A 27,743-nucleotide genomic window follows, 5' to 3' on the forward strand; every position below is an offset into this window, starting at 1 on the left:
AAAGCTGCAGCTGCGAATTCCGAATGCAAAAAACTCGGTGACAGACTTGCGGCCCTGGAAGATGGGTGCAGAAGAAATAATATAAGAATTGAAGGTATACCTGAGAAACGAGAAAGCTCAAACCCAGTGAAATTTGCAGTAGAATTACTCTCTAAAATAATTGGAGATGATTTTAAACTCGACATTGAGATAGCAGCAGCTTATCGCATATACAGATCAAGCACCTTTAAACCTAGGTCTTTTATTGTCCGCTTCGAGCGATTACAATGTAAGCTTGATGTGATGGCACTTCTCAGACACTAGCAAGAGATTATATTTGAAAATAATCTTATTTGTATTTCCCCGACTTCTCGCTATTAACAGCTGCAAAACGTGCAGCCTACTTTAACATTATACATCCTTTTCTTTTCTTGGACATTGTATGTTTATGTCTTAATTACAGTTATAGAGGTGAGTGTGTGGAAGTAATTAAAGTAGGGTTTGGTTTTGGTTTTTTTTTAACTACCTTAAAGTAGACTGTTTAACATCATACTCTTGGTTTATTGCTATTTCTACTATTACATTAGAATTTACTATGTTTATCCTAGACTACTTTTTAAAATCATTCCCAGGTTTCATTCTTTTATTATCTTAATATATTAAAATTGCTGAAGATTATTTTAAGCTTAAAGACTGTTAATGATTATATTTTTGGCAGATAGTATTTAGAATTCAGCTGCAATAGATATCTCTTTGATTTAATTCTCAAACGTCGCTGCGGGGTGGGGTTTGTTTTGTTTGGGACTTGCTCTGTGTCTCTGTATGTCAGAGGACTGGGGCATTGCTAAGTGGGATCAAGCCTCATGTGGGGAGGCAAAATGGGGGGGTGGGGGGATAAAGGGAGGAGAGAAGGAGAGCAGGCTATATCTAATCTATTCTTCTAATCCTTATAACTATAAATATCAATGCAATAACTCATGGGGAATTTTGAAATTAAGATTAAAACTGCCTCACTACCATTTAAGACTATAAAATGACATTAAAAACTCAGAATCAATGTTTCCATGATGGGAGTTAACTTTGTGAGCTGGAATGTTAAAGGCCTGAATCACGAATTAAAGAGAAAGAAAGTATGCTCTCACTTAACAGGCTTAAACGCTAAAATAGTATTTTTACAGGAGACCCACTTACTAAGCAAGGATCAGTTCAGACTACAAAAAGACTGGACTGGCCAAATGTTCCATTCTAGCTTTATAAAGAAAACTAGAGGGGTGGGAATTCTCATACACAGAACAGTTCCATTTGTAGCATCAGATGTAGTATCGGACCCTGAAGGGAGATATGTGATGGTCATGGGCAACTTATTTAATAGTAAAATGATTTTGATAAATGTGTATGCATCCAATGTCGATGATAAGGAATTCATGCAAAATCTATTTGCATCCATTCCCAATGTGAACACTCATAAAATTATAATGGCTGGGGACTTTAATTGTGTTTTAAATCCACTCTTAGATAGGACTCCTGTGACAGGGGGACGACATCTAACACTCCAAAGACAATTACACAGTTTTTAACTGACCACAACTTATCAGACCCCTGGAGGTTTCTTAATCCAAACTCAAGATCATATTCGTTCTACTCACCAGTGCATCATAGCTACTCAAGAATTGATTATTTTTTTATAGATAATAATTTACTGCCTACGATTAAATTGTGCAAATACGACACAATTGTTATCTCCGACCATGCCCCTCTAGTCTTGGAGCTAAAATCATTAAGCCCCTCACACTCACCTCGTAGATGGCGTCTTAACCCTCTTCTATTAGCAGACGAGAACTGCACAGAATTTATATCCAAACAAATCAGCTTCTTCCTAGAGACAAACACGCCCACAGAGGTTTCGGCAGGAACACTCTGGGAAACTCTAAAGGCCTTCTTAAGAGGACAGATTATTTCATATCTTTCCCACAGAAATAAATTAGAAACCAAGAAAGTGTCAGAGCTAAGAAGCGAAATTACTAGAATAGATGAAGAACAAGCCAGGTGTCCAAGTGAAGCTCTTCACAGGAAAAGGCAGGCCCTGCATACAGAACTCAACATCTTAACAACTAAAGAAACTGAACAACTTACTTATAAGTCAAGACATCATTAGTATGGACACGGAGAAAAAAGCTAATAAGCTTTTAGCTCAACAAATTCACAAACAAGAAGTTCGCAATGCAATACCAGTAATCACCAACACGAATGGAGAAGAAATCATTGACCATAAAAATATAATGCACGCATTTAGAGATTATTATAAATCCTTATATTCTACTGAGTTCAAAGAAGACAACACACAATCTAATGCATTTCTGGATACATTACAGACACCACAAATAGATGCTTTAAGTGCTGAGGAACTGGATAAACCTCTGATGCTATCAGAATTACTAGATGCTATAAAATCGCTTCAAAGCGGGAAATCAGCAGGCCATGATGGTTACCCCGTAGAATTTTATAAGAAATTCTCCACTCAACTAGCACCCCTCTTATTGGCAACATTTACAGAAGCTAGAGACAGCCAAATACTACCTCAAACATTTCGTCAAGCATTAATCACCGTCTTTCCTAAACAAAATAAGGACTTGTTACAATGTGCATCATACAGTCCAATTTCACTCCTGAATAATGATGTTAAGATACTCTCAAAAATTCTAGCTAGAAGGATGGAGAAAGTGCTGCCCTCGGTAATATCACAGGATCAAACTGGATTTATTAAAGGCCGACACCTATCTTCCAATCTCCGACGCCTGTTTAATGTAATATATTCACCAGCAAAATCAAACACCCCAGAGATATTACTATCATTAGACACAGAAAAAGCATTTGATATGATTGAATGGAACTACCTTTTCACTGCATTGGAGAAATTTGGGTTTGGCCCGAATATTTGTGCATGGATCAAACTACTGTATACCAATCCAGAAGCTTCAGTTTGTATTAACAACATTTGTTCAGACTACTTTAAGCTAGAACGTGGTACCAGACAAGGATGTCCCTTGTCACCACTGCTGTTTGCAATTGCCATTGAACCACTGGCAGTTCACTGTCAAAATTCTTATCAGATAAAGGGGATTATCAGAGAAGGACTGGAACAGAAAATTTCTCTATATGTAGATGATATGGTTTTATATATATCAGACCCAGAAAACACTGTGCCTGCAGTTTTAACAGCACTCACAGAATTTCAAAAGATATCTGGTCTCAGAATTAATCTGAATAAAAGTATACTCTTTCCAGTGAATTCACAAGCATATAATATTAGATTGGACACCCTACCTTTTACCATAGTAGATCAGTTTAAATACCTAGGGGTAAATATCAAAAGTAAACATAAAGCTCTTTATCAACAAAATTTTGCCATCTGTATGGAAAAAATTAAGCAAGACTTGCATAGATGGTCAACCCTTCATCTCACTCTAGCCGGAAGAATTAATGTTGTTAAGATGAATATCCTTCCTAAACTTCTTTTTTTATTTCAAAACATTCCAATATATATCAATAAATCGTTTCTTAAGCAATTAGATTCAACAATAACCTCATTCATTTGGAACTCAAAACACCCACGTATCCGAAGAGCGACCCTACAAAGACCTCAGGCAGAAGGTGGCATGGCTTTACCTAATTTTCAGTTTTATTACTGGGAAGCAAACATACAAGCCATAAAAACCTGGACACAAAAAAATGAACATACACAGGCTTGGTTCGCAATAGAAGTAAAATCCTGTAGTACTTCTTTATACTCCCTGCACTGCGCTCCAATATCGCAAATATACTAATAACCCAATTGTGCTTTACTCACTCAGAATATGGAACCAACTTAGAAAGCATTTTAAGATGGAAAATCTTTTATCTGTGGCACCTCTGCAAGAGAATCACCTCTTTCAACCCTCGCAAACATATCCAGTTTATAATACCTGGAAAAGTTTTGGGATTAAAATGCTCAGAGATCTTTATATAGACAACATTTTTGCATCTTTTGAACAATTATGTTCCAAATTCAACCTCCCAGCTACACATTTCTTTCACTATCTTCAAATTAGAAATTTTGTTAAACAGAAACTGCCCGATTTTCCTCGCCTCGTACCCTCCACCATGCTGGAAAAAATACTGCTCAATTTCGAGGAATTAAACACCATTTCCGCCAGTCCCTACCTTTCAAAGACCCAAGAGAACATTGGGAAGAAGATCTTTTAATCAATATATCAGAAAAGGAATGGAAGGTAGCAAAGCAGAGAATTCACTCGAGCTCCATATGCATAAAGCATAGAATTATTCAACTAAAAATTATATATCAAGCTCATCTGTCTTGCTTAAAACTGTCCAAAATGTTTCCAGGGCAAGATCCAACCTGTGAACGCTGCAACCAAGCTCCTGCCTCACTGGGTCACATGTTTTGGGCCGGCACCAAACTAACATCATGTTCGGTGTTCTTCCAGACAGACTTGAAGTGGAGAAGGACAAGCAAACGGTGATTGCATTCACTACACTTTTGGCACGCAGACTTATTGTGTTAAATTGGAAAAATCCTAACTCTCCTCTGATAAGTCAGTAGGAAACTGATGTCTTATATTATTTGAAATTGGAAAAAATCAAATTCTCAGTTAGAGGATCTGTACAGAATTTTTTCAAAACCTGGCAGGATCTAATCAATATTATTTTAGAATAAGAGAAATAACTATTACCGCATTTATTTCCTTTCTCCATTTTTTTATTTACCTATATATATTTCTTCCTTTCTTTTGTTTATTGTTGCCTTATTAAAAAGCCCTAAGCAATTCTCCTTTGGCTAAGCTCTCCTTCTCAAGGGTGGGGTTTGATATGTCTTCAACTCTTTTTTGTTATAAATTAATCTATTTGTATGGAATGATTACAATAAAATTAATAAATAAAATTAAAAAAAAAAAAAAGAAGCAGGTAGTGATTCACACACATAGAGCACATAGAAGATCAAATACAGAACAAAGCATTTAACGTGCTACTTTAGTTACAATGGGATTTGAGAAACTAGTAAATTAAACGATTTTAAGATGAAGTTTATGATGTTCTACTTTAATGACAAAATAAACTACATGATTAAAGTGGAAATTTCGAGATTAAAGTTGACATTTCGTGCTTTTTTCCCACTGTGTGCCTATTTTTTTGTCTGTACCCTAATGAGCTTTCATATGACACTCAGACGGTTGGCTACGACTCGCCTTTTCATGGCAACTTTGATATGTGACTTCTTTTTTATTTCGGGCACTGTGCGACTTTGTGAACTTGAGCTTTCGAGTTTCTCCAACACTCTGTCACTCGATCAACTTCCTTTTGTTGATTATACCACTGTTTAAACCAACAAATAGTATGTTTTTCCCTTGCCTCCACTTGGTATTCGCTGAAATTCTTATATTTTCCCCAGTGCTTTTCCCATTGTCTTTTCACAGAAGGCTATTTATATTGATTTGCATATTCAAAGTGGCGTAATTCTGGGAGGAGTTGGGGCGGGACAGAAGGCGCGTGCACGTGCGTTACTTTTCACGCTGATCGGGATTTATGTAGTGTAAGAACGTGGAAGTTTAAGTACGTACAGATTCCTGCATCTGGATTTTTCTTTGTGTACGCACATTCCCGATTTTGAGCTTACGCCATGTTATAGTGTGAGTTCTACGCATGACGTTATACATGAGGCACAAGGTGTAGTCACTTATCGTACCTTTTCCCTACTGAATATTTGATATATGTGAAGTTTCTCAATTTACTTAAGGCCGGAATTTATACTTCACACAACGCATACTGCAGCGGACGCTCCTGCTACACAAGCGTTGCAGTGTTTATACTTGTGCCTGTACTTTATGTAAATCTGGAGGAATCTGCCAGGTGGCAGTGCGAGATATTATCATGGTATCATCATGTTCGGCTTCTCTGTGTTGTGAATTGCCTAGAACACCCATTAAATTCCGATGACACTTTACCGCAATATCTCTGAAAAGGATGTTTATTGATTAAATCCAGGGATGTGTCCATTCCAGCAAGCACTGGGCACGAGTGAGAATACCTGGACGAGGCCTCAGCTCATCGCAAGGTGAATACAAGCACACACATACACTAGCGTCATTTTAGCGGCACCAAATCCCCAAATCTGCATATCTTTGGAAGGAAACTGGAGCACACTGAGGAAACCCAGCAGGAAAACATGTAAACTCCAGGCAGGGAATATCAGCGACGTGACTCCCTGCAAGACAGCAGCGCTAACGCTCCGCCACTGTGTCACCCCATGTGTGTTATTATTAATAGTATTCATTATTTAAACGAAATTACCGATTTATCTGTAAAATGTAATATACATACTTTAATGCTTTTCATCATGAAAGTGATATCAAGTATAAATGTAAGGATTCTAAATGTGCAGAGAGTTGGAATGTCATACATTTAACGCGCTCAGTGCGGCGATCTATTGCTGGCGATCCGCTGCTGTCAGGACCAGAGGAAGCCCTAGAAAAAAGATGGCACAGAAGACGGTATGTGAGACTTTTAAAATGTATCGTGTCATTACGATCAGGAATACGCGACACTTGAATATAAAAGCACCACGAATACATCCATATGTCCGCATTTTGCTTCACCACATCGAACCATTTATCAAACATCGAAGCGCGCACACCGATCTCGTAGGATCCGCAAAGCGGCTTTCTGTCACATGTAGATAGTACAACTTTTAGCACACTGCGCCCCCCGACTTTTTGCTGGTCATGCAACTCGCGCACGCGTCGCGTTAATTTCCGAGGACTTGCTAAGAGGATGCATCAAATGAACGCTGAAGTAAAACTTTAGTATTTAAATAACTAAAGCAGCGGCAAAATACTGCTTTAAAATTGTTATTAAGAAGAAAAGTAAACATTTTTAAACTGAGGGAAAATATACAAATAATTATTTGTTAAGGATCTCTTTGTATACCACGTTGTCAGTTCGGCCCTCCGGTTGTAATATGACCAAGCTGTGCACTGAGCTTACTCTTGAGCATGCAACATACAGCTGGCCATGTGAAAAGCAATCTTGCCTCAAATCAATGCTAACCTTTTGTAGGGTTTGTCCCTGAGACTTAATTGTCATTGCAAAGCAGAGCCTTACTGAAAATTGGAGGCGTTTGAATTGAAATGGGACATCAGACGGTATAACGTGGATGCGAGGAATAAAAAGCTCTCCCCTGAGCCACTGCCAGTAAAAATAGTTGCCTCAATTAGATTCTTTTGCAGACACGTGACCTGAAGTCTTGTGCCATTACAAAGTTTCGGTGGCTGTACGCAAATCCACAATCGGGTTTTTTGAGCCAAACCTGTTGTTTTTGTATGAGCCGCTTTTTATTATTGGGATCGTACCTTGAAACAGAAGCTCTATTAACTTGTGGATTTGCGTGCGAATATTTAGCGGCAGCGTCCCTATTAACTTGTGGATTTCCCTGCAAGTATTTAGCGACAACGTGTCTATGAACTTGTGGATTTGCCTGCGAGTATTTAGCGACAGCGTGTCTATTAACTTGTGGATTTTTCTGTGAGTATTTGGCGGCAGCGTCACGAAGTTGCATCAGAAAATGTACCACGACGTCTGACACGCCTCCTTTTTACTGTTTTCTCACAGTTTGGATTGCTGCTGTCATAATCGGTTTCAATCGAGTTTCATGGTTTGTTTCAATTACGTTAGTATTTGCAGGACTTGTTGTGTTGAAGTGACATTCGGCATCTGTCAAGTGTTGTAAGCATACAGCCGGTTTCATCGATAACTTCGCATTCAGCTTTTGAGAGTTGAAACATTCATAAACATCAAAGTGTCCACTACTCAAATCGTCACCTGTGAATCTAAGATGTTTAAGAGGCATTGGCGGTTCTTTACCCGTGTAAAATAGGCAGGCAGCCAACTACGGGGAGGTGTGGGGATGGGGGACTCAATATAGGCAGGCAGCCAACTATGTGGGAGGCCAGGGGACGCAGGATGCAACCCCGCCTCACACAGCGACTGAGCTGCAGGCTATGGACGTATATACAGTATGTACGTAAGTAGGATTCAGTTATGACCGTTACGCGTAGAATTTCGAAATGAAACCTGCTTAACTTTTGTAATTAAGCTGTAAGGAATGAGCCTGCCAAATTTCAGCCTTCTACCTAACATGGGAAGTTGGAGAATTAGTGATGAGTGAGTCAGTGAGGGCTTTGCCTTTCGTCGTGTTGCAAAAGTCAATGAATGACTGCTAATAAAGTGACCAAGTTAGAAGAAGTAAGGCAGGACAAAATTTCTTTGTATACAGATCTAAAAATAGCCTACCTAATCTCCAAGAACGCGCACAAAAGCAAGGCAACGATGGGAGCACCAGAACTCTGCTCACATCGCGTCGCTTCGTACCGCAAGCCGCAAGTAGTAAGTCTGTGATAAGCGGAATACCGCTATGCTTTGCACTCACGGGACGGAAGGACAATCCCGACCGCTTTTATATAGTGTCTTGATCATAATATGCTGTATATCATTGCAATGCAACATTTAATGCATTCAGTTACTTTATTTGGGAGACATGATCACTGACGTCATCTGTCACAGTGCCTCCATTTATATAAAAGAGACAGTCTTCTGGCTACAACAAGTGAAAAGGTTGGGGAAAAATAAAATAACGACAGCATTTGTTTAAACAATCCTGAGTAATTTCAACTGGACTTAATATGTAAAGTTTTCTTTTTGATCACACCATTTAGTACACACAGGTGTTTTCTAGCACCTTTTTCATTTGAAGGCCATAGCATCTATGCACTAGTGTCATAAGAAATTCATGCTTTGCAGATGTACCACAAGTTAAAAAAGTTAAAATATGAATAATAATGTAGCAAACTGCGGTGCCAGTGTGTGGCTTGCAAGGGTTTAAGCTCCTTTTCGTGGCCAATTTTATAGCTGGATCTCTTAAAAAGTTGTTGCTTACCCAGCTACCAGTCCTAGACTGTAGACAAGATGGCTGTGCAGATGCTTCTCTTTCAGTGCTAGTAAGCATGGGACTCAAGTACAGCTGTAACATTCTGCATAGGTAAAGTTGTGAAAAGCATTCAATGATTTTTGTTTTTTGGTTATTTTTATTGTGTTGACACAGCCATTGCACATGGTTGGTTTAGTCAGGGTGAGGGGCCTAATACGATGTTCTTTCATGGGCCCCAAAATCTATAGTGGCGCCTCTGCCTGCAGCCACAGGGAGCCCTGACAACTGAATGTTGAGAACCACAGCTTTTGATATATTAAAAGAAAAGTGTGTTTAAAGATCACACACTTTATCTGTTTTGTGATTGTTGTAAATTGACGTACCTGTTGACTGTGTTATGTAAATGAACCTAATTTATTTAAGACCAATAGTTTGATATTTTAGTCTTGTGGCAGACTCCATCAGGCGTGATGTAATAAAGAACATTCATCTTGAATTTTTTGTTAACAGTGACTCATGACTACTTTTTTACAGGGTATTTTCCCTTACACTATGTTTTATTCTGATAGTTCATCACAGTGTTGCCTATTACCTTTGTACTTTATCGGAATGACTGATAACACTTACTTCTTTTCTGCGGTGGGCTGGCACCATGCCCGGGGTTTGTTTCCTGCCTTGCACCCTGTATTGGCTGGGATTGGCTCCAGCAGACCCCCGTGACCCTGTAGCTAGGATATAGCGGGTTGGATAATGAATGGATGGATGGATTTACTTCTTTTTTAAAAGAAAAAAAAAACATATATGTGTGCTCCAGTTCATGGTCCTACTGAAAATCCCAATCTTTGTCCCCTCATGACATGTTCAATTAAATACTATGTGGTCTTTTTCAAAAAATTGTCTTTGATAGTATGTAGAACACTTTCCTATGAAAAAACTCTAAAAAAAAAAACGGTGCTTGAAAAAACTCAAAAAAAGAAAGTACAGCATGAGAATGATACAAGTACAAGTCAATCATTTCTGTCATTTCTGGGATTCACAAAGCATAAAGCTCATCTCCCTCCATCTCTTGTTGAATACTTCATACTGAATACTTTTACCACGTTTCATGGCTTATCCATATCATGGGCACCATTTCATGTGGCATCTCATTGCCAGTCATAGCTGTGCTGTGAAATAACACTTGCACTGAAGCTATAATGCACATGGCCTGTGCCTCACTGCTTTGACAAACTGCATGGAACCCACTTGGACTCTGCATCTAAATGCACGCCGTATGTAATGTATACAAACACAATCTTGATGTGTTTTTCATTTTGTGCCACCTGGCAGCTGGTGAAGTGGGTTTTTATTTTGTCAGGGAGTTTTTTTTTTTCCCTAACTCTCTTCACCACAACAGTACTTCTGCAGATGGCTAAATGCTAATGGCATATTGACAAACCACTGCGTTCTTCACTTCTTGCAGCTGACTACAAAGTAATTGAACAGCGCTATAACCTTACCTGAGCCCACAGGACCTTCCCTGAAGGCTCTGTCTACATAGAAATGGCCTGGTGGGAGAAAATGAAATAAATATAAAAAGCAAAACTCAACAGATATCAATCTTTTTTCCACATAAAACTCCTGCTGCTCTGTCCTCCTACACTTCTTATGAGATGTTTCTAAGGCTTGTTAAGCTAACAAGCAGCAGCAGACAGAAAGAGAGAGAGAGAGAGAGAGAGAGAGAGAGTGCAAGAGAGACTGAAAATGATATTGTAATAAACTTGTTCTTGACGAGAACTGATGGCTCCTAATGACTCACATCCCTGTGGCTTCTTCCCCTGATTTACGTACTAATCCTATTATCATATTTAATTATTTTTTAATATTTTATAAGCCACAGAGATATCAGTGGCACAAAGAGAAATCACATCCCAGAACATGCTCCTTTTTCTTCTTTTCTTTTTTTTTATAAGCATGTGAACCAATTTCCTGGAACAGAAGCCATTTTCCCTCCAACTGGCAAAACACAATGAAATCCCTCAATTACTATGAAATAAAGACATCCGCAGCTTTAATATTTGAACTGCTTCAGTTCTAAATAAATCTTCCTGTTTAGAGGTTATAAGCTTTGCCCATGTGAATATGTACGTGTGAGTGTGTGTGCGCGTGTGTGTGTGTGCATGTTTTGCATTTTATTTCTCTTTGGACTGGGGATGCTTTTGCCTTTCTTCACACACATCACTGTCAGATTTCTCTATCAGCCATTAGGAGATAAAGTCCGGCTACAGATCAAAGCTAATTGTTAGCAGAGGTTCCTGTTTTATTTAGCTCTAATTCCCTTTACAAGCTTTAATGATTTGACATCAGGGAAACTGAAATACTTCTTGTTTCTTAATTACATTTATAATAGAAGGCATCGATTATCCACTGCATGTTAAGGTTGCAAGAGGCGGCCCATCTTTTAATGTCTGACAGCCTGAGTGGAGTCCAACGGAGGCCTTAAAACCAGTACACATTGCTTCCTGCTGCATCAAGGGAAAACGTAAAAGGAAGAACACTAATATTGCATTGTATTGCCCCCAGGACAAAGCTGATTTAACTAATCCATTACAGTGTACTTCCTGTAAACTCCACAAGGGAAAAACCTGTGAGTCACAGCTCTGGACCAGATCTATATATGTAAATTTATAAAATGAAGTAGGAATATACTTAACATTAATCGTTAGTTCATATTGTCATGTATACAGTGTACAGGGAAATACTTACATGAATGCCTGACTAACACGCAACATTTTGACATTTTCCAGTGACATATAAAACAAGAATGTGTTAAAACATATAACTTCATTTAATTTAACAGAAAATACTCCTCAGCTTACCTGATGTACTCCGTACTGCAGCATCCATTATCGCCAGTCTATTAACAAATATAGATAAACATTTATTTAAAGACTGTCTTCACTTTATAGTTATATATCTTGATGTATTTTATTACAATGTGATGTTTTGCGTAAGGCTTTTCTCCTGAGGTGTTGCCTTTACCAAGGAGCTGGTCACTGGTCATTCAGTATGAGACTTTCTGTCTCTCAGCATTGGTCTGAGATAATTCTTCATATTTACTCTTCAGACCTAAAACTATACCTGTTAAAGGTCTGCTTGTTCTGGTACCAAGTGCCCTTCCTCTGGATTGCCATCATTCTGTATTCTCTGAATGATGGGTCTCTTTCACTTCTCAGTACCCTTTCTAATCCCACTTTTCCTTTACCTGTCTCCAAATATCAAGGCTTTTTATTTACCACCATTTATGTACAGTGAAATTCTTACTTTCATGTGTTGATCAACATGCAAGTCTTCACATTCGTGAGTATAATTGTTTCACCTTGAAACATTTTGTCTTTCTTATTTTAAAGTACTACTTTTCATCCAAACTTTTGTTTTCTTAACTAAAAATTATCAGTTTTATGTGTTTACCCTGATTTTAAAATGTTCAGTATTTGAATATTCTGTATCTGTGGTGCGTTTCCCAAACATGATCGATCTTACTGAATAATGAACAAGATGACTAGACATAAGTAAAGAATGAGTGAGTTTTGCAAGTGTTTTCTGAAATGTTTTTGTTATTCAATATTTAACAGATGGCATTAAATTATTCTTTGTTGGCACCACCCCAGAGTCCACGTCAGAAAAGCACAGACTGTGGATAACAGAAATGTCAATCTCATGTATTTCAGGGATCAAATTAAATGTTATATTGTCACACCAGACATGTGCAGACTTAAAAAAGTAATAAAAATCAATCAAAACATGCGAAAATGCTCAAAGTAAGGAAAGTAAAATTTCAACTAATAAGTGAAATTGATTTAACTTATTAGTTGAAAACCTTTAAATACGTCATGAATACTCCGAGGCTGCTTGACTACAATGTCAAAGTTTTTGATGGGTGCACATTGCCTGAATATTTAGCGTCATGAACTATTTTCGACAGGTATGGATGGGATTATGAATAGCGATGAGAATTCCATGCACTGCACCTACAAAGTCAAGTATGCCTGCAATAGAATAAAAAAACATTTTAGTGTCATGAAAGGCATTGTAATTTTACTATTTACTGATTTGGTTGACACCTTTATCCAAGGTGACTTTTGACATACATTTAGGTTGCAGTTCTTTTCTCTTTCCATTTGGAGCACAGGCAGGTAAAGTGAATTGCTTATGGTTAGCAGTAGCAGGATTTGAAAACACAGCCTCGGGGTTTGCTGTGTCCATATCACAATGGTAATCTGCTCTCTGCATGCGCAGGTTTGGACAGGGCAGCCTTACTGAGGCCACGTGTATCACCAACGGTGTGCTGAAATCCTCTGATGGCATAGAAATGGAGAGCTGTCAGAAGCTGCACAGTGGGACTAAAGGAAGAATTTGGATGTGTTCCTCCTTCCAGTTCATCCTGCTTTAGACCAAGGAGTGTTATTATTTCACCCCTGGGCAGCCTGGATTTCTCTTTTAGTTGTTGATTACAGAAATGGTTGATGAAGGGTTTTTGGAAACACTAATTAACAAACAATCTTAAGTATGAGATAATGAAGTAATTAGCGTTATGAAGCTTTGGGGAAAAGCACCCCTGAGCATGAAAAAAACTGAACCCTGTGTTTCAATTAATGAGTTATTTCTGGCTCAGTTTTGTACAATCGTGCAAACTATTCTGAACCATCTGTGCCTCACGTAAACAGTGGGAAAGAACATCATAATAATTTGTATTTACCGTGTGTTTTTCATGTTTTACATATACTACTACATTACATCAGGTTGTATTTCTTCAGAGAAAGTTGGTTATTGTAGAGGTATCTGTAGAAGAAACAGATTCACTGCAGACAAATGCAATTCGCCATATTCAGTTCATTTTGATTTCTACTTCATCTTTGTCACCTTCCACCTTTTGATTTCCAGCTCTCCCTTCTCTTACTTTCTCCTACTGCCACTTGACACCTTCTAACTCCTCCTCTTACTATCACCTCACTTTACCGCTCTTATTTGTGTCATACTGCCTTCTGATAAGGCTGTTGCTTCATTATTGGACCTAATCTCTAATGTTATTTTATGTACTGTAATTGTTTATTGTATAACTGTTGTTAAACATTTCAGTTTCTTGAGTGTTTTAGGGGTTCAGTGTAACTGTGTACCAGTGGGACTGGACTATTGTTGATAACTCCTTCTGTTCCCAGGACAGAGGAAGTCCCACTAGAAGATACTTGACATCACCTCAGTTTCTCCATGGCTCCACATCCTCCACCTCAGCCACATTAAAAATAGACTTTACCAGAAGAGTAGCATCATTTGACTAAAGAATGGAGCACCAACAGAGCAGCACTTGACAAAAACAAAAAATTCTTCTTGAGACTTACATCTCCCATAATATTGCATTGAAAATATTTTTTTTCCCAACTGGTACCATAACACTCTTTATGATTCATTGACCTTATTTTTACAGCATGTATAACACTCTTTATGATTCATTGACCTTATTTTTACAGCATGTATACCATGATACTCTAGCCCACCATCTATTATGTTGTCTATTTGCATAAGAACAAAACATCTACTTGGCCTTACTATGATTACTTCACAGTATTTGTTGGCTTCTGTGATAAGAAATGTGTTCATTAGTAAGTTTACAATAATGTTTTTTATGGTATTTTAGGTTTAGTGTGATGTCTGAGTTAATCTGAGTTAATAGACTTTTTCCTTAAGAAATTATTAGAGCAGTTTTCCTTATCTTAATTCTTCCAAGTATGTTCCCTGAAAAATGTTAGGTCCATGAATTTGGATATGGGTGTAGGTGTCATGTGACCTCTGATGATCTGTGCTCAACAAGCACTGCTATCCCTTGATGACCTCCATTTGTATTTCACATTTGAGCCAGTTACCAGTTTTAAATGGCATGTATCCAAGTAAACACACAGACAATTCTAGACTAGGCCCAGCATGTCACAATCTTCAGGTTATGTCAGTTGTTAATAATAACAATAATAGTAGTAATTGTAATAATAATAATATATTTTATTTATACAGTTATCAGTTTCCCTTTCTGACCTACATACCCAACACTGATAGGTAACTTTATGACATATATCAGTCCAGAGGAAAGCTTTAATTATTGGAACTTGGCTTTAACAAGGTGGTAATAGTATGACCCTAGGATGCTGATATATTTTTTTTACTAGTTGCAAAATGATTAATGCCAGAGATGATCACTTAGGTCTGTCATTTGGCAAGTGGAGAGGTCACTGCATTAAGATGAATCCAGAATAATTTTTAGACATACTTTTGAATTTAGCATTATCTGGCTGACATAGACCATTCTCAGATGGGTACATTACTGCACTTGCTCAATAACCATGTTCAGATATTAAAGGGCATTGAAAATTTATGTTACTTGCATCAAAAGATATGTGCTGAGTAGACAAATCCCATATTATTACACTTAAAGAGTGAGTTTGCTTGATGGTTCCTGGATTGATGGAGTCATGGGCTTATAATATGTATACAAGTGTATTCTTTAGTGTACTGCCATATCTCATTTTTGAAAAAGTAAGCTCAGTTGTATATTCTGATACTGGTCTTTTTGTGACACTGTTGTACTCTACTTTTACTTGCCTGACTGATTGTACAGCCAGTCTTTTACTTTGCACAAGCCATTAGCACTTCCACCAACCCCTTAAATCAACATTCTTTCTATAATCAAAAGATTAACTAAATATTTTTGCATATTCTGCAAATACCTGCGATGCTGCCACGCATGAGATCCACTGGAGGCTACTTTTTCTAATGCAGCTTCACAATAGTTTCTGAGTTGCCCATTTTGCCTTTGAATTGTACACTTGCATGTGCAATACTGTCTGTCTACTTTACATACTATTGTTCATACATTTGATGCTAACATTTTAAAATTACTGTTTCTGTGTTGTCACATATGCGTGACAGAGGGCTCCCCAATCAGCTCAGCTGAGGTAAGTAGTTCCACTTCCGGGTGAGAGAGGGTGTTGTCGCTGACTGTCTCATCTCATTTTTCCACAACCCAGAAAACATGAGGACAAAACAGTGAGGACAACCAAGCCCAACAGTAAGGTCAGAAAAAAATCCTGCCCCTTCCAGTCCTGGGGAGTGAGAACCTTGGGAAGGTGATATCATCTTGAGAAAACCACAGAGGAGGACAAGTGCCTGGACAAGTACTTACATATTTACAAGCAAGATTTACATTATGACCATTTCCGTTCCTCTGAAGCCTATGTTATTTTATTTGTGAGACTGTTTTTGTTGTCATTTTCACCTTTCTTTTGAGTTAAGAAGTAAATAGGGTTATCGGGGTGATACCCCCAATTTTCACATTGTCTCTTGCCTACATCCTGGCTGCCGGTTAAAACATATCTATGCATATGTATAATTGAATAGAAAAGGGTACTTCTGAGTCAACTCCAAACACAGAATAATACCAATGAAGCAAAAAGTAATTTAGTAATAAAGTTAGTCAAATACAGTAAATGATAAGGCAAAGGAGGAGCCTTAACAATAATAAAATAATAACAATAACAAAATAATTCAGAAAATAACAAACACATCAATGTCCTTCAGGGCATTGCTGAACAACAAGCAATCTCCTTTAATGAGATAGGATGCCTAAAACACTTACCAACCGCCAGTTCACAATAATACCTTCTCCTCACTTTCTCCACCTCTGTCATCTGGACTCACTATCTCTTGACAGTTGAGCACTTCCAAAAACCTATCCATTTGACTACACAGTCAGTGCTAAATTGACTGAAAGGGACTTTTAAAACCCTGGCCAACTCTTGCTTCCAGTTACTTCAGAGGAATAACTAGCAGGATGCTGTGTAAATGTGTTGGGGCTCTCTGTAAGGAACTCCGTCTAGATGCTTAAGGCGTCTCCGCATTCTTACACCATAAAGATATCTTCGTTCCAGACAAACTGAAGAACATGCATGTGCTAGAAAAGAGAAGAACAGGCTTCAACATATTGTCTGGAGTTTTGCACTGTCTGACTTTTGGGTCCTAAACTGGCTAAAATGGTGACACTACCTCAGAACCGTCAAGAAATATGAGGGTAAGTCAATAATTATCCACACTTTTGGATAATTTTATTTGGGTTGGTTGACCAGCTTTCCTTGTGAAAACCTGTGTCTGTGGGGCAGCAAAAGAATGGGAAAGTTGAGGAATGTTCAAAAAACACCTGTTTTGAACATTCCACAGGTGAACAGGTTAATTGGAAACAGGTGTTTGTCATGATTGGGTATAAAAGGAGCATTCCCAAAAGGCTCAGTCGTTCACAAGCAAGGATGGGGCGAGGTTCACCACTTTGTGAACAACTGCGTGGGCAAATAGTCCAGCAATTTAAAAATAACGTTTCTCAATGTACAATTGCAAGGAATCTAGGGATTTCATCATCTATTGTCCATCAAAACATTCAGAGAATCTGGAGAAATCTCTGCACGTAAGCGGCAAGGCTGAATACCAACACTGGATGCCCCTGACCTTCGATCCCTCAGGCGACACTGCATTAAAAACCGACATCATTCTGTAAAGGATATTACCACGTGGGCTCAGGAATACTTCAGAAAACCATTGTCAGTTAACACAGTTCGTCGCTACATCTACAAGTGCAAGTTAAAACTCTACCATGGAAAGCGAAAGCCATATATCAACAACACCCAGAAACGCCGCCGGAGTTCATCTGAGATGGACTGACGCAAAGTGGAAAAATGTGCTGTGGTCTGACGAGTCCACATTTCAAATTGTTTTTGGAAATCATGGATGTCGTGTCCTCCGGGCCAAAGAGGAAAAGGACCATCCGGAGTGTTCAAAGTTCAGCTCAAAGTTCAAAAGCCAGCATCTGTGATGGTATTGGGGTGTGTTAGTGCCCATGGCATGGGTAATTTGCACATCTGTGAAGGCACCATTAATGCTGAAAGGTACATACAGGTTTTGGAGCAACATATGCTGCCATCCAAGCAATGTCTTTTTCAGGGACGTCCCTGCTTATTTCAGCAGGACAATGCGAAGCCACATTCTGCATGTGTTACAGCAGCGTGGCTTCGTAGTAAAAGAGTGCAGGTACTAGACTGGCCTGCATGCAGTCCAGACCTGTCACCATTGAAAATGTGTGGCGCATTATGAAGCGCAAAATATGACAACGGAGACCCCGGACTGTTGAGCAACTGAAGTTGTACATCAACCAAGAATGGGAAAGAATTCTACCTACACAGCTTCAACAATTAGTGTCCCAAACGCTTATTGAGTGTTGTTAAAAAGAAAGGTGATATAACACAGTGGTAAACATGCCCCTGTCCCAGCTTTTTTGGAACGTGTTGAAGGCATCAAATTCAAAATGAGTAAAGATTTGCAAAACAACAATAAAGTTTATCAGTTTGAACATTCGATATCTTGTCTTTGTAGTGTATTCAATTGAATATAGGTTGAAAGGGATTTGCAAATCATTGTATTCTGTTTTTATTTATGTTTTACACAACGTCCCAACTTCATTGGAAATGGGGTTGTAGTTTGGACTTGTTTAACTTTGTCGTCAGTTGTGGACATGGACGGGTGTCCCATTCCTTCTTCATGCTTAACACTTGTATGACTATTTTTGAACTTTGTAAACACCCTGCCACAATAAAACACCATCTCCGTATTAAGTGGATAGCTTTTTGTCTCTGGTTCACCTTCAGGCCATAAAAAGCATATCACTGTTCGCTGCTCTTTTTTGGTGTAAACTGAGAGTATAGTGGCCATATTTATTCTAGAAAACAACAAGAGAAATCTACTGATAGTAGTCATGGAGACTGAAGTTGTTGCCATTTCATTCCAGGCAAAAAATGAAATCTTTATACTGGTGGACAAGTAGGTGAGCTAGTATGTAGAACCAGGTTGGCATGACTGTTCTTGACGACTTCTGGTCTATGGAGGTAACAGAAAAATATGTCACTACCAGTGATATCGACACCAGACCCCTTTGTTGACTTTTAGTCCCTGTAAACTGAACTGAAAACATCATTCATCACTACTACATTTATATATGTAGAGAGATGAAGAGTACAGTGTAGATTATGTATTGTAATAAGAGTGCAAAGGGAGAAATTAAAGTAGCAAAATATTAATTAAATCTGCTGTCCCTCTTAACCATGAATGTATCTATTACAGCCTGTTGTTTCACTTGAAATGACTAATTCCCTTTGCAACTTCACAAGCACAATAAAAGCCCAGTTCCTTTTTTCTCTCCTTTTTTCACAACCCTGGCTTCTTTCTCCTATCAGTGAACTTTTTCTCATCCTTACTATAGACTGATTTTGAAATCTGTGCTATGAAATCTTTCATTCCCTCCCAGATAACAACCTTAGATACCTTCTTTAGGTTATTAGTTTTCAATTCACTGTTTAGTCCTTGCTAGTTTACAAAGTGGTGCACACTTGGCAGTTTCTCGATTTGTTAGGGGGTTCTGGGATGAGTTACTCTTGTTTATTTTCCCAAACTCTATGTATTTAAACCTCTGCCAGTCCCAAAAATGTATATATTGTATACTGGAGGGCCCCCTTAAATCACTTCTATCAAGGAGTTCCCTAAGTATCTGAAAACAGAATGCATAAACTATTTTTAATAAAGCAAACAAGTGAGACAATAAAACAAAATTAGTGTTTAAAAAATGATACAACAGAAATCAAAACCCTGTTGTCAGTTTGGGCCAAGCTATCACAGGATTCTCATCTAATGTCTGAGAGATGGAAACGTTCAACGATTTGTTAGACTCCCAAGTGATACCAATAGTTCTCATTTTTTGTCACCACCAGTCTGCTTCTTATGACTTCTTATGGTTTTTGATCCATATGTTAAGTGATCTTCAGGGGATATTTCAGAACCAAACAATGGAAACACTCTGAGGTCCAGGCTATCCACTTTCAGGTGGTAGTGCCTCTTGCTTTTTGAAGGAAAGACAGGAAAGCAGTAATGTTGTCACAAAAAAGCCTCATCAGAGTAAAGCTTACACCAGTGTTAAATGAACATAAATTATTTGCTTAGCTCTGAAAAATGTTTGGCCTTATATAAAATTCTGAGTTGAAGGGAAATGGTAAGTTTTACCATCCATACATCCATCCATCCATCCTCTTCCGCTTATCCGAGGTCGGGTCACGGGGGCAGCAGCTTGAGCAGAGATACCCAGACTTCCCTCTCCCCGGCCACTTCTTCTAGCTCTTCCGGGAGAATCCTGAGGTGTTCCCAGGCCAGCCGGGAGACATAGTCCCTCCAGCGTGTCCTGGGTCTTCCCCGGGGCCTCCTCCCTGTTGGATGTGCCTGGAACACCTCACCAGGGAGGCGTACAGGAGGCATCCTGATCAGATACCCGAGCCACCTCATCTGACTCCTCTCGATGCAGGTGAGCAGCGGTTCTACTCTGAGCCCCTCCCGGATGACTGAGCTTCTCACCCTATCTTTAAGGGAGAGCCCAGACACCCTGCGAAGGAAACTCATTTCAGCCGCTTGTATTCACGATCTCGTTCTTTCAGTCACTACCCATAGCTCATGACCATAGGCGAGGGTAGGAACATAGATCGACTGGTTAATTGAGAGCTTTGCCTTACGGCTCAGCTCCTTTTTCACCACGACAGACCGATGCAGAGCCCGCATCACTGCGGACGCCGCACTGATCCGCCTGTCAATCTCACGCTCCATTCTTCCCTCACTTGTGAAAAAGACCCCGAGATACTTGAACTCCTCCACTTGAGGCAGGATCTCGCTCCCAAACCTGAGTCTCGGAATTTGGAGGTGCTGATTCCCGTCCCAGCCGCTTCACACTCAGCTGCGAATTGATCCAGAGAGAGCTGAAGATCACGGCCTGATGAAGCAAACAGGACAACATCATCTGTAAAAAGCAGTGACCCAATCCTGAGTCCACCAAACCAGACCCCCCCCAACACCCTGGCTGCGCCTAGAAATTCTGTCCGTAAAAATTATGAACCGAATCGGTGATAAAGGTACCCCATACTCCTGGAGCACCCTCCACAGGATTCCTCGAGGGACACGGTTGAACGCCTTTTCCAAGTCCACCCTCCAGGACTCTGCTAAGGGTGTAGAGCTGGTCCACTGTTCCGCGACCAGGATGAAAACCACACTGTTCCTCCTGAATCCAAGGTTCGACTATCCGACGGACCCTCCTCTCCAGAACCCCCGAATAGACTTTTCCAGGGAGGCTGAGGAGTGTGATCCCTCTGTAGTTGGAACACACCCTCCGGTCCCCCTTCTTAAAGAGGGGGACCACCACCCTGGTCTGCCAGTCCAGAGGCACTGTCCCTGATGTCCATGCGATGTTGCAGAGACGTGTCAACCAAGACAGCTCTACAACATCCAGAGCCTTGAGGAACTTCGGGCGTATCTCATCCACCCCCAGGGCCCTGCCACCAAGGAGTTTTTTGACCACCTCGGTGACCTCAGTCCCAGAGATGGGGGAGCCCACCTCCGAGTCCCCAGGCTCTGCTTCCTCATTGGAAGGCATGTTAGTGGGATTGAGGAGCTCTTCGAAGTACTCCCCCCACCGACCCACAACATCCCGAGTTGAGGTCAGCAGCGCACCATCCCCACCATATACAGTGTTGACACTGCACTGCTTCCCCCTTCTGAGACGGTGGACCAGAATCTCCTCTTAGCCGTCCGAAAGTTGTTCTCCATGGCCCCCTCCTCCCGTGCCCGAGTTTTTGCCTCAGCAACCACCGAAGCTGCATTCCGCTTGGCCTGCCGGTACCTATTAGCTGCCTCCAGAGTCCCACAGGACAAAAGGGACCGGTAGGACTCCTTCAGCTTGACAGCATCCCTCACTGCCGGTGTCCACCAATGGGTTCGGGGATTGCCGCCACGATAGGCACCGACCACCTTACGGCCACAGCTCTGGTCAGCCGCCTCAACAATAGAGTCACGGAACATGGCCCATTCGGACTCAATGTCCCCCACCTCCCTTGGGACATGGTCGAAGTTCTGCCGGAGGTGGGAGTTAAAGCTACTTCTGACAGGGTCTCTGCCAGACGTTCCCAGCAGACCCTCACAACACGTTTGGGCCTACCAGGCCTCCACCGGCATCCTCCCCCACCATCGAAGCCAACTCACCACCAGGTGGTGATCAGTTGACAGCTCCACCCCTCTCTTCACCCGAGTGTCCAAGACATGTAGCCGCAAGTCCGATGACACGACCACAAAGTCAATCATCAAACTGAGGCCTAGGGTGTAGGATGTTGAATGGGAAATGGTAAGTTTTACCCATAAAAGATAATATGTAAATGGAATATTCCTGTCACCTTGCTATAATTCTGATGTAACAGTAAAAACAGATTCAGTTTGTTTGCTTACTTGCGAAAGGAAAGGTACTGTTTGAGAGTATACAGCTTTCTGAGCATATCTTAATATAATGCAATATAAAATAAGCAACTGAAATATAATAATGTAATGAAATGCAATGCCGATGAAAAAGCCTGAAACCGAAACACCATAGGTAAGAAGTATTTTTCTTTGTGTGTTAATGAACTTTCATTCAATAATTTGTGACTTACTTTTTCTTTGAATTTTACTAAATCTTGATGACAAAGTTACTTTGATTGTGGAATCACTTGTGCTTGAACCATTGACATCTCCATAGCTCTGCTGTCTGGGAACATTATAAAACACAGCTACAAGGATATGTAAAAAGCATTTCCCCTTTAATTTTCAGAGTAACTGCACATTTTCTACAATATAAGCTATTAAATCCTCAACCAAAACCTAATATTAGATAAAGGGTGCAATGTTCTAATAAGCTAACCAGAAAAAAATGTGTTACCCCTGGCAAAATCTTACATAATAGCATGAAACTCTTTTGTGAGACTAATGAACAGCTGCAATTCTGTCTGGCACTGATGCCACCACTTTGTGGATGTGGGCAACATCCATTTTCATCCAGTCTTCCAGCAACAAATTTCACAGTTTGGCTGCTGGCATTTCACTTATTTCTCTATAAAGTCCCACAGATTTTCTATGGGATTTAAATTGGGGGATTTTGCTGGCCAGCTGAGACATGAGAATGCTTCAGAATGATCTTTGTGCCAGTCACATACAGTTTTAACCAATTTTGGGAGACTGGGGTAGCCATTTTGTGTTCACTATGGAGATGAAGATCAAAAGATAACGTAGTTTGTTCCAATACTGTTCATACACAAGCAGACAGTATATAAATAAAAAATAAAAGTTGGTGCACCTGTAGGAATCATTTTCTGTACTGCACACCTGCAAAAGCGGCAACTTCCTGTATGTATACTATGGCCAAACTCTATAACCCCTTTCCTCCAATCTTTCTCGACTGTCATGTGACCAATTTTTCACAAAGAGAACCAAAACACACATGACACACCACTGCTCTTCACTTCTCTACGAACCCTGTAGCACATGATACAGCTGTTTGCAGGATGGTATTCCTACTAGGGTGCCCTCTGTTGATATCTGAAGTATGGGTCACCTCTTACATGGGCAGTGACAATTTTTTTATCCAGTGAGTTTTTTTTTTTATTTACCTATTAAAGAATGTTATGCAGTTAATGCACAGTGTCCCATGTAGAAGGGTAAGCTGCTTCCTTGAACTCATTTACTGTTTGTGCCACCTTCAGCAGTAATAGTTGTATCCAGATACTTGCAATAGTCACTGTTCAGTTCCCCAGAGAACTTTGGAAGAATGTTGTCCTAATTTGTATTGCATAAATGCTTCAACTCTTTGGTGGACTTTCCAGCATGGACTTCTTATTTGAGGTCTTGCCTCAACAGCTGAGTTGGTTTAAATCATTCCAAAGCCATAATTTTATTTTTATCAAGTATTTTGATATAGACATGCTTGTATATTTTGAATCATCATCTTGCCGGATACTAACAGATAGATGATCTTCTGTTTTCCCAAATCCTCTGATACAATGCAATACAATACAACTTATTTTTTCTATACAACTTATTTTTTCTTCACTGAGTGCAGGTTCAGAGCGCTGTGAACGATTCTGTTAAGATACAAGTATAGATGATAAGAGTTACTAAATATAGAACTGCTGCACAGATTTCTTAAAACACAGAGAATAATGTAAAATTCTCTGATTAAACATAGTTTAATGGTTTCTGATTAAACATAAATAGAAACCAACAATATCTGTCAATTAATTAATTGATTAATTATGGGCAGTTGACAATATAGATTAATATTGTAAAAGAGAAAGTCAAAAATAAAGACACAGTGTCCAAATGGCTGCCTACCCCCTCCTGGGATTTCTATATTTGAGTCTATGCTGGTTGTCCAGTCTGAAAAGAGGATCTTTCCATCTGATGATTTCAATGCTGCGTCATCTGAGTTGACTTTTCCATATGCTGGACAGCAGCTTGACAGTGGAGCAATGTCACCAAGTGCCATGTCCAGATACCGAGAAGAGAAACAGAATAGAGGATGGTTAGTAATGGTTTAAAATATTGTATTACTTACATCTCTGTGTAAACAACTAACGAACTTATATGCAGTATACACAGCTAATCAGCAGCTCTAGTCAGGGTATGCTAGACTAAAGTAGTAAGTCTTCAGCTGGGACTTAATATAAGAGATGCCCCTTCACTCTCAGCTTTTATCAGTCAGATCATTCCACAGCTTCAGAGCCCTGTAACTAAAAGTTCAACCTCCCACTGTAATTTTATTAATCCTAGGAATCTTAAGTAGGCCAGAATCGTGAGATCTCAATGTTTGTTCTGGTTTGTAAGTAATGATAAACTCAGATATTTAGGCAGGGTACTGGTCATTTAATGGATTATAAGTTAAAAGAAGGACTGATACTGAACAGATTTAAAATTTCTTTCAGATATGGCAGGTTGTTCTTGGCTTGACATGGTAAATCATTCCAAATCAAGATACTGTCACCATGCTTAGCCCTTTGTATGAGGTTCTCGTTCCAGAAGGCAATGTCAAATTTGGTGTAAACATAGGCAATGTTAAATTTGTATGAACATAATTGGCACACATCTGACAAAATATTTCATTAATGACTCAGCTGTCAATACTTCATTGCTCCAAAACTCTTAAGATTTGTTCAAGTTTTTTCCTGCCATTTGAGGGAAGTACATATGCTTGTATTAGTAAAGAGTGTTTTTTCCTTGCTAATGTGCCTTGGATCCTTGTTTAGTGAGAATGAAAAAAAGATGTTTAATGCATTGATGGAAGGAAAAATGTCTATGTTGAACAACAAGCAAAAATCTAATTTTGTCAGCTTTTCAGCAATTGAAACTGGAACTTCTAGGTGTGTTCCCTATAAAAACCATTCTAAACTAGCATAGTATGAATGAATATAGTAGACTGGCATCACATCCAGATCTGGTTCCTGCCTTGTAATAGGTATTAGTGGAACAGGATTTATCTCCTGCAAAGCTGCAAAGGAACAGATTTATAATGTGCATGAATGTATAGACCCTTAAAAAAATAATTTGCAATTTACTTTATTTACTTTTTTAATATAAATTACAGTGATCCCTCGCTATATCGCGCTTCGGCTTTCGCGGCTTCACTCCATCGTGGATTTTATATTTAAGCATATTTAAATATATATCGCGGATTTTTTGCTGCTTCGCGGGTTTCTGCGGACAATAGGTCTTTTAATTTCTGGTACATGCTTCCTCAGTTGGTTTGCCCAGTTGATTTCATACAAGGGACGCTATTGGCAGATGGCTGAGAAGCTATCCAGCTTACTTTCTCTCTCTCTCTCTCTCTCTCTCTCTCTCTCTCTTGCGCTGACGTAGGGGGGTGTGAGCAGGGGGGCTGTGTGCAGCTGCTTCCTGAAGGACATGCTGCACGGAGCTTCGCATACTTAAAAGCTCAAAGGGCACGTATTGATTTTTCTCTGTCTCTGTCTCTCTATCTCTCTCTATCTCTCTTCCTGCTCCTGACAGAGGGGGTGTGAGCTGCCGCCTTCAACAGCTTTGTACCGGCGGTGCTTCGCATACTTAAAAGCCAAAAAGCCCTATTGATTTTTTTTTGACTGCTTGCTTTGCACTCCTTTGAAAAGGAAGATATGTTTGCATTCTTTTAATTGTGAGACTGAACTGTCATCTCTGTCTTGTCATGGAGCACAGTTTAAACTTTTGAAAAAGAGACAAATGTTTGTTTGCAGTGTTTGAATAACGTTCCTGTCTCTCTACAACCTCCTGTGTTTCTGCGCAAATCTGTGACCCAAGCATGACAATATAAAAATAACCATATAAACATATGGTTTCTACTTCGCGGATTTTCTTATTTCGCGGGTGGCTCTGGAACGCAACCCCCGCGATGGAGGAGGGATTACTGTATTTTACTTATAACCGATTTATTCTGAGTTGGAATAAGACAATAAGAATTTTAATGAAATGGTTCAGGAGATCAAAATATAGTCAGTAGTTTGTGATGGAGTTGATATCATAGAATACAAACCAATTGATTGTCAGGTTCAATAAGCAAGGCATAACCAAAACTCTGCAGCAACAAAGCTGATTTGAACAGCAGAAAGTTTTTTCGTTAGAAATAGAATTGCATATCAACAAAGTTTTTATCCAAAACTTGGATACATAAATAATGTCAACTCTTCTATGGTCACTTCGGTAATGTCACACTCCATGCATTCCTGGGCGGTCTCAGGATATATAGTCATGGTAGTGGGCGATGTGATCGCTCCAAATTGGCGGTGCCAGTAACAAAACAAATACAGAGTTGTGGCAAAACTGTAATTATTTTCCACTTCATTAAATTGGCATAAAGTGAAAAACTAATGTTATTTTTGGATTCCTTAATGTTTAAAACTCCTAAATGGATGCATACTTATTGAAATTCATCAAGGAAAGCCTACAAAAAATTAATGAAGTCTGCTATTTATAGCATTTTTATTCTGTTTAGTATAGTTAATATTAACATAAGTATATCCTAGAAGTAATATTTATTTGTTCTATGTTTTATTAAAAATATTAAACATAAACCTTAAAACTATCAGTAGAATTGACAAAACAATTTGTGCATTATAATTAATGTGCATGCAACCTCCAAGGTGCAGAGTGATCATACTAATTTGTCATCCTGTCAAATTGTCTTTATGTTATACATTTAAGTGTCAAATATTAAATATCTAATTTTTTTTTAATGAAAAAATAACATTATAGGTGTAGTATCATTAAACCGAAAAAAACTGGTACTAAAATTATTTTAGATTTCGGTATATTTTTGGATTTTGTAATATTTGCATATACATAATGAGATATCTTAGGGGCACTTTTGATCAAGTTGGCCAATGCAGCCAAAACAGGTAAATGACAAGTCAATATGTACAATAATTCATATCACCGAGCCACTATTATAATGTGTGTTGATGTGACAAACATATTATACTTCAAAAGTGGTGAATATCATGTACAGACTATATTTTATTTACCTTTATGAAGAGCCAATGCTGCCTATTTGCAGTGAAGAACATTTTTTATTTTTTTGCCACTTTGTATCAACTACCTGTTGTCACTTCTCAGGGAACTGGCTAACCGGTCTGGAATGTCTTGGCCAAGCTTAATTCTATCATGCCCGCTGTGCTGGAAGCCATTAACCGATATATGAGTCATTACATTCAGTTCTTGTATCTTGTGAGTGTACATACATAACATAAAAAATTGCCAAAATAAATAGGCAATTTGTCGGTTTTCCTAACATAATCAAAGCAATTGAGTGCACTCATATTACAAAAAGGGCACCTAGTGAGAA

This window comes from Erpetoichthys calabaricus, chromosome 2 (genome assembly GCF_900747795.2).
Source record: "Erpetoichthys calabaricus chromosome 2, fErpCal1.3, whole genome shotgun sequence".
Classification (NCBI taxonomy): domain Eukaryota; kingdom Metazoa; phylum Chordata; class Cladistia; order Polypteriformes; family Polypteridae; genus Erpetoichthys; species Erpetoichthys calabaricus.